Consider the following 9,346-nt stretch of genomic DNA (forward strand, 5'->3'; position numbering starts at 1 on the left):
GTTTTGCAGCTGGCTTTGTATCCCCAGTCCTTAGCACAGTGTCTGGCATGCAGGAAGTCCTTAATAGATGCTGTAACTATCCAGCCACAGTCATAGGATCATAGGTCTAGAGCTAGAGGGATCTCTGAGGATATCTAATCCAATTCCCTTACTGTATACATAAAGAAAAGAAGACCCAGAGAAGTTAAGAGATTGGATCAAGGCCACAGGAATCAAGAGTCATGATTTAATTGAATTTATTATTCTCTTTAACTCCATGCCCAGAGAAATCATGTCATGTCAGTTCTTAAGGGAGGCTACCCATTTCTGAATCTGCCAATATCAGGTCCTAGAATGGGACAATGGTCATTTGTAGAACAGGAGCACAGCAGCCTCTGTTATCTCCCGACTGCTACTAGAATCAATGTGAGTTCCATAGCCATCCCAGTCAAAGGCAGAGAAATCCCCACACTGCCTGGGATTTCCTTCGGGGAAGAATCCTCCTCCACCAATGCAATGCTGCAAAGGAGAAAGACAGCAATGAAAGAACCATGGGATTACTATATTAACTAAGAGAATTTTGTTTAAGGGAAGGAAATACATAGAATCCCTTTGTCTCATAGATATGTTATAGAACTTACAAAATGGTCCTCAGTCTCCTGAGCATGCTAGCTGTCCCCATGCCTGTACTACCCATGCCTGTCCTCCTTGATTATATATAATGATCACCCTCAAGACCTAGTTTAAATGCTACCATTAATGGGAAGACTCTCCCAACAACCCAGACCTTGGTGATTCTTTCAGTTAGTATGAGTTACCCATCTAGCTAATAATTTTAATGACTCTCCCTGACACTGGAGAAAGCCCTTGGATCATGAAATTATAAAAATGGTTAAAATCTCACTCTATTCCTTATTCCCTGTGTGACCTCAATTAAGCCAATTTCCTCTTTCTGGGACTCGCTTTCCTTCTCTGTAGAATGACTTGTCTTAGAGATCCTATTTGGTGTTTAAGTTCATAATACAAATGAAATGAAATGGAATGGAATGAAATGAAAATTACTTTTTTAAATGAGTACCTAATACTAGATTAATGTCAAAACAAAAAATTACCACGTGCTCCCTTGCATTATTACTATTTTCCCCAAGATTGTAAGCACTTTTTAAACAAAAACAACCTATTCTCTTTCTATAGCATAGCACCTTGCTGAGAAACAATACCAGCAGTTTGGACAAAAGGCTGGCATTGGGGTGAGAGGTTCAGGTCCTGTCTCTGGCACATACTTGATGTGTGAAACTGTTCAGATGCTTTATATTCTCAGTATTCCCAGGTAATACTTTCAGATTTTAAACTGCAGACAGCTATCTGAGTCAGGAAACGTTATTTTTATACTAGGAATTCCCACAAAGATGAAATCAAAAGTTTGGACAACAAATTTAAAAGACTTTGAACAAAACTGATACAAAATGGAAATCAAGAGTTAATAATTTTGAGATGAAGTATGTAGAAAAAATTTTCAGTGAAGCTTTATTTCCATCATCTGCCAAGTTTAAAAGAAAACTTGGCCATAGAAGTATGCAAACTTCAAATCAGATGCATTTGAAATAAAAATGAAAATAACTGAAACCATCAGTCTCTTCAATAGTTCTCATCCTGTGCTTGGCCACATTAAGCTCACACTTATGCTCTGTCTATATACTCTGCTGTATATGTATGTATGTATACTCTGCTTCTTGTGTGTCCCAAAACCTGGTGCCATGGGTAGTTTGCAGATGCCCAGAAAGATACATTGCCAAGTTAGAAGTCATAGTTCTCAACTGTGATTCAGTATGACCAAGGTTTTTGCCCCAGTGTTAGAACCCTTTGAGATATGGAAGGGGACCTGGCATCTCTTTCCTTCTTCCAAACTCAGGAGCAGGTGGTTGTCTCAACTTCATGTTTGAAAATCACATTTTGAAATTTTGACATCCTATTACCACTCTGATTGAGAAGTGGAAATTAATTGTGTGAAGAAAAGCTAAAAGTCATGGAGTTGGATGGATGAAGACATTTGCCAGGATAGAGGATTTACTTTCTTAGAATGAAATTGTTACGGGGAAGGCAGAAGGAAGCAGAAAATATAGGAGCTGAAAGGGAGCTGAAAGGTCCCAGAATTCTTGTTCCCATTAAATGCTGAAAATATATTCATAATCCTCCTGATAATGGGTAGACCTGTTGATATACCTTGAGTGATGAGTGCTTCCTACTAAATGATGCAATCCACTGCAGTGGAAGGTACTGGTCCTTTCTTATAGGGACACTGTCTCTAAAAGGTCAAAAATGGGCATTTCTGTTAGAAAAGCAGGACCCAAAGGGGATAGGACAGGAACTTACTTATATAAACGTAGTGAGAGGATGTCTTTGAAAACAACTTAAAGGGCAAGAACACAGTGGTATATAGAGGACTGCAGTGCAATGTTTGTCAACAATTAATCTGAATATAGCTTATTCTAGTACTTTTCTTTTTATTTCTGGAAACAACAGCAAAAAACTATTTTGATGAGTGAATAATAATTATCCATTTCATGCTTGATAGAAACGTGGGTTTTGACTTGTTCAGTCATTAGGAAGATACAAATCATTTCACACTGGGAAGCACAATGCTTTGAAGTGGGATAAACAAGGAATAAACAACCTAAATAAATGCTAACTTTGAGAACAGTAAGTCAGAAGAAAGGAGTCCAAAGACCACAATAAGTGGGGAAGAGATTGAGACAAAGAGAAATACACCTAAACTGAGAGCTAAAAAAATAACTTGGAGCCTACACTGCAGATATAAGGATGGGATGGGGTGGGGATGGGGTAGAGTGGGGAACACGTTCCTTAATTCTGGGAACTGATTGGAGAGAAACTTTTGCTGAGAGCTGATTGGAGAAAAGTCAATCCATATTGATTGGTAATAAACTACCTTTTCTTGTCTGCCTTGTTCTTTAGCAAAATTTGCAGCTTGAGAGAGTGGAAACTTTTTATTTAAAGACTGTCTCATCTAAATTATCCTCTCTGACTTCTCTAGTTGGAGAGGGGATAATTAGTCCAGAAAGCATGACTGCATAGATCTGTACTGCTATGTTGAATACAGACGTGTATTGGGTTGAAGGGAATTGCATGTCACAAAAAGAATGGAATGCTGCTGGTTCACTAAGAGTGCTTCACAGTCTTTCCATAGTCCAGGAGTGTTATAGAAGGGATTTCATGAAACAGGACAGTGGAGAGGCCCCAAGGAGGAGGGCTCCCACCCAGCAGGTAACACAGAGAGCAACCTCTCCCCTGAGGAGATCAAAGGCATCAAAACCTGTGTCCAGAGCTATGAGTTCTCCCAGGAACATGGATTTACTTCCCTACTTACCTCTCACTGGTATCTTTCTAAAGTTTGTGCTTACTCTCCTCTCTCCTACCTGCCCCACACACAGACACACACAGTTCCTAGCTCTATAATTCTGCACAAGTCACAGCAACTCTCTCAGTCTCAGTTTCCTCATCAGTAAAGAGGGAATGCCACCTACTATCAGGGTCGTCCTGAAGGTTAAATGAGATAATATGTATAAAGCACTTTGTAAATCTTAAAACATCATATAAATGTGAGCTTGTACTGTTGTTAGTATCATTAATTGCATCGGCTCAAACCTTTTTCTCTGTATTTCTGTGTTTGTATGTTTCTATCTGTTTCACTGGGACTCTCTCTTCAATGGACTGAAAAGAGGGAGAGTTGCTATATGGATCTAATTTGACCCCACTAAGTTCAGGGATTCCTCAATTGCTGCTCTCCAAACCTTCTAATGGGTCCCAGGACTCACATATTCAGTGTTGCATCCAGTGACTCGCACCCCAGCACACAGAGCATTGACTGCTCTTTCATTATTATATACCCGGAACTGGACAAAGCCTCCAACCAATTCCTCTGGTAAGAAACAAGAGAATTTGGATGATCATTGTGAAAGACAAAAATTCAGAGATCAGTTTCAAAGGAGCAGGCCTGGAATTTCCTTAATGGTGCACCTTAAAACCCAGACTATGGCTAAACACTACAGTGATTTAGAACAAGCTAATCTGGGAGCAGGGACTCATGCATTACAACCACAGACAAAAACAGATGGGACTAAGAATAGTCAAAGTTATCACAAGAGGTTCCAACTGGGCCTCAGTGACATCCACTAACTTGTCTGAGGAACAAAGGAAAACTATGGTGTTCCTTTTACGGGCATGCCACCATTACTGTAAAAAGCTCACAAGGATGAGGATAGGAGGTAATATTATTTTGGGGAGCTCAGATGAAAAATACTCACTCTGGCACACTGGAGAGTAATACTTGGCAGTTTTTTCTGCATCCCCAAAGTCATAGATGACGGGCACAGATGGGCCATTGTCAGTCCAACACTTACCAGTCCCATACTTCACTGGATATTTCTTCAGGAGACATAAAATAACAGCATGAGGACGGATGTCTGAGGATCTTGTTGAGCCCACATCCCAGGGACGCCCCTTACCCATCTAGCACAGGAAACCCAATTTACCTGATATAGTCCAAACAGGTTCCCTCCCAGATACTTGAAGAACCCAGTGGATGTACGATATCTAAGCAGGGATCTCCTGCGCCATTGCTGCAGGGGAGACTTGTTGGGCACATGCCAGATGGCCAGGTCATTGGCCTGGATATCATAGTAACCTGGGTTCTAGAAGACAACAGTTGACTTAGTCCAGTGTTGTCATGAGTCAGTTTCCACAAAGGTAGACTGAGGCATATTCGTTTTGAGCAAGATAACATTTTATTACAAATAGGGATGCTGGTAGCTGTCCTTCATTCTCAATGTAGACCAAAATAACCTCACTATGCTAGAGTCAAATTACAACATGTCTGACTGTGGTTGATCAGACTAATAAGAGCTCAGAATGCTCTACAATAACTCGGACACAAATATCCATTTGAATATCTGGGTTGGATTCTCAAAATTTGCGTATCTCACATTTTCTTGTGAGCTATTTCAATTCTGTTTTGCTCATTGAGGGTAACACCTTGTATGATGAGGGTACACTATACAAGGTGGTCCTGTGACAGAGTATCCCATGTCACACATTCAATTTCAAAGTTCTTAAGAGAAACCTTGAGAGTGTCCTTGTATTACTTCTGACTACCATGTGAACACTTCCCCTGTTTGAGCTGTCCATAAAATAAATAGGGAGGCTACCTGCCAATAGAATGGGTAAATGGATTTTCCTCAGTTGACCAAAGATGAGAACTTAACTCATTTTTATAGGGTTACAGTAAAGAAGAGAAAAGATTGGGCGACGTGATGGGGTTGAGGGTAACATGACTGATTACATAGCTGAGCCATTGGGGGACAATACGTTTGGTTAGAAGTTGGGAGTAGGGGCTAGCAACAATGCCCTCCTTTCCTCCTGTGACTAAGAAGTATTTGGTTAAGTCAACCTGCAAGTTGCAATGGTAGTGAACCAGAGTTTTTGGAAAGCAAACAAGAAATTCTTGAAGGATAGCTTGGTGTTGTAAAGATTCTATACAAGACTTTCTGGGTCCACTCACATTTCCCAAGGACAGCAGAATTCCTTGAGGGAAGAACAAAATAGTCATTAGCAGAACTGGATGTCTAAACTTGATTCATCACAGAACAGCTGAACTTCTGCAATAAGTTCAGAAGCAAAGAACCAGGACTTCAGAGACTAAGAGGATAAAATAAACTAACAGTAAATAGCATCAATAAAAATGGTAATCAATTTCATCTTCTCAAGAGCCTTCTGGGAAGACACATTAAGACCAGAACTGAAACTAAAGGCCCTTATTTATTATTAGCCTGTGAGCGTTGGAGTCACACTGATCACATGTGTGGCAAAGCTTACAAAACACAGAATTTGGAAGATAGGAGAGACCTCAACAGTCAACTTGTCTAATGGGTACACAGAAAAATCAGTATTTAACATATATGCAAGGTAGTGTCTAGCTTGGTGACCTTCAATGAAGAGGAACTCACCAATGATCAAGGCAGCCCACTCCACTTTTGAATAATTCCAATTGTTAGAAAGCTCTTAGTTTTCTGACATTAAGTTTAAAGTGACCACTTTTCAGGTAACACCTGCTGTTCCTGCTTCTAGCTGCTGGAATCAAACCAAACACATCAAATCTCTCTTCACATACATAAGTAGTTTAGTCCTATCAAGTGAAACTCCTTCCATGAAAAATCAAAGGACCACAAACTCCAGGGGATAAGAACTCATTCAAATCAGAAATATTTGATAGTCAGAGACAGTCTAGCAGGTACTGGGGGCATACCTTGTAGTCATCACTGGTAGTACCTTCTGCAGATCCAAAGGTGGCATAATTGGCCCAATTCCCATCATCTTCAGGGTAGTCTTCTCTGTTCCCCTGCTGGCTGGACCAACGATCCCCCTGGGTGCACTTCCCTGACAAGTGATTCTCATGCACACTGGCCACCAGGGTCCAGCCACCTCCTCCAGACCTCATGTCACAAAAGGTCTAGTAGATGTTCCCATTCCCAGTATAAAGGAAGTATAGGCCATCTGCAGAGGAAAAACCACAGAGGCTCACTCACTGATAACACATGAGTAATCTTAGAGACATGAAAAGACCTAAAAACGAGAGGAATCACTTTCTAGGATTCACCCAGACTTAGCCTTGGGATATTCTTTACTAGAGAAACTCATTTTTTCCTGAAGCTGGGAGAATGTTTCTGAGCTGAGGCTGAAGGAGGGCATAGAAACAAGAGTTCCAACTAGAAATCTCTTATTTAACACTATGTTCAGCCTCATGATAGCTCCCATTTGTACAGGATATAAGGCTTTGCAAATAACTTTCCTAAACACTACTCAGTGAGATGGAGAATGCATATATTGTGATTCTCCTTCTACAGATTTTGAACCTAAGGTTCAGAGAAATTCCTGCTTATTATAGTCACACAGCTGATTAGTGTCAGGACAAAACTCTGAACCTACATATTGGTTCCAAGTCCAGAATTCTTTCCACTGTGTCACACATGTTCTCTCTTGCCCACCCATATAAAAGTCAGAAAAGAATGGACTGAATAATACTAGTGATTTGCAGGCCTGAACCAACACTTCAGGCCTTGTAAATGTGAAGTTCTGCACCACAGAGCTTTTAACACTTTCCTTGAGATGCAGAGGCCCATGAGGCATACTGACTGACTCCATAGTTTTTCTTCCATTTGGGATCACAGACCTTTGAAGCTTCTACTCTCTTAACTTTACTCAGAGGACCCTAACCTGAAAGGCTCTCTCCTGGAAGGACATTGCTGTGTGGAGAACAAGGCAGAGAAGAACTGGTGCCCCTCTGTAATGGTCATTTAAATGGGGAGACTTTTCCCATACATTACTAGGCCAATGTGACCTGCTCGGGTCACAGGCAAGCCTGAGTCACGTGAGACAGTGGTGGGAAGAGTCTGCTGAAAGGCTGAAACAGGAAAAGATGGAGCAGAGCTGAGAGGAAGTTAGTCAGAGAGCCATCAGAGTTGGGAAGGACACAGGCAAACAGGCTGCTCTTTGTGAGTGAGAGAAGAGAATTTTGTTTAAGGGAGCTGGTTTGTGGGAAGTCCAGCAGAGGGAAGGTTTGGGGATGGGTTACCCTCTGCATTGTTATTGTGTATCGATTTCTTGGTTACTATGATGGATTTGGCTTTCTGGTGTTTGAATAAATGTTTTGAGTCTCTTCTCTACATGCAGAGTGTGTTGTATTTCTCTATTCAGAATTCTGCCAGCACACTCATGAGTGCCTTAGGTGCTGTGAATATTTCACTGGTGCTGTACCCTTGGCTCTTCAGTTTCATGGATCTAGAGCAACCAAAGGGCAGTGGTCTGAGATGCTTACTAGCTCTGTGAACCTGGCCACATCACTTAACCCTCAGTTTCCTCATCTATAAAATAAGCTGGAGAAGAAAATTGCAAATCACTCCAATATCTTTGCCAAGAAAACCCCAAATAAGAACACAAAGTGCTAGACATGACACAAACAAGTCAACAACAACAATGAGAGTAAGTAAGAAAGAGAGCACAAATGGATAGGCAATTCTAGAAAGAAATAAAATGAAAAAAAAACAAAACAAAACATGAGGATCAAGCAGTTTCTGGCATCACTGGCTTCAGTCTGCTGAAGCTTCTCTAGTGTTTGCCTCTCAGGGAAACAAATGGTTGTCACAGTTTTACTGCGACGGGCTAAAATATAGCTCAGGTTGCACTATTGAGGAGCCATTCACCCAGGGACCATCCTGACCTGTCTTCACTCACCATCTGACTCTGGACATCTTTCTTTGATTTCCTTGCAGCTTCGAGGGATGAATCCAGGGGAAGAAGCACAGGTCTCTTCTAAGGTCAGAGGGAGACCTGAGTCTCAAAAACATGCAGAGAATGCTTTTGGTTTCCTGTAACAAATTGTGTAAGTTCCCTCCACAACAGAAGGAACTGGTTTCATCTGTACTTCTTGAAGAGGTCAGGGATCACCCTCATTTCTAACTCATTCAGTATGGCATCCAGCCCCATGAAGCCTTAAGAAATGTCAGGTAGTGAGAAAAGCCAAATTCCTCTCCTACAACATAGGTCCCATACAAGATTATGCATACTTTTGGACTGGTACCTCAACTTCCTCCCACCCCATCTTATCCCAGGACTCAAAAATTGTCTGTCTCAAATCTAATGCAGGCAAAGAGGACTGTGGTGATAAGAAACCCCTGCCATCACCTTCAGGACAGTTCCAGATCTTTGCCTCTCTAATGATTTCAATAAACCCACCACAGAGGGAAGCGGAGAATTAACAGGCAGAAATTTTCACTTAATAGCACTGCCCTCTTTGGTCACCAACATCAGGAACAGGCATGTACAAAGCCAGATCATTTTCTTTCTAAATACAAATACTTGTCACTACAAAGAGAGGCCATAGACCATTATCTCCCATGTCCCAAACTACTTCTTAGGCTCTGACTCCAGACTAGCAAGTCCTGAGCATGCAAGGCCTTTGGTCTCCCATAATGGTCCATATAACAGGTGTGCTGATAAATGTTCAACAACCAGTTCTCAGGAAATATATGTATGTGTCTCTATGGGTGTGTATGAATACACATACTGAAAATTATGTCTAGAATACATAATATAATGTTTATATTACATATGACAGACATACTTTTAAGTTTAGTCTGCCTTATTCACTTTTTTTCTAACACTTTCATATGTCTACACAATCAACAAAACAATACGTCAATCTCTGATTTTTGGTGTTTGCAGATTTCCAGGGAATAAATGCACAGACTGAAGATTTACCAACTGGAAGTTATTGAAAGTGTGTAGAGCATCTCCC

General features: G+C 41.0%; 1 pseudogene; it reads right to left on the minus strand.

The window, feature by feature from the left end:
• Window positions 1–258: 258 nt before the first annotated feature.
• LOC140529038 (intelectin-2-like) lies at window positions 259–9,005 on the minus strand (annotated as a pseudogene).
• Window positions 9,006–9,346: the final 341 nt, after the last annotated feature.

Source organism: Notamacropus eugenii, chromosome 2, assembly GCF_028372415.1.
Source record: "Notamacropus eugenii isolate mMacEug1 chromosome 2, mMacEug1.pri_v2, whole genome shotgun sequence".
Taxonomy (NCBI): domain Eukaryota; kingdom Metazoa; phylum Chordata; class Mammalia; order Diprotodontia; family Macropodidae; genus Notamacropus; species Notamacropus eugenii.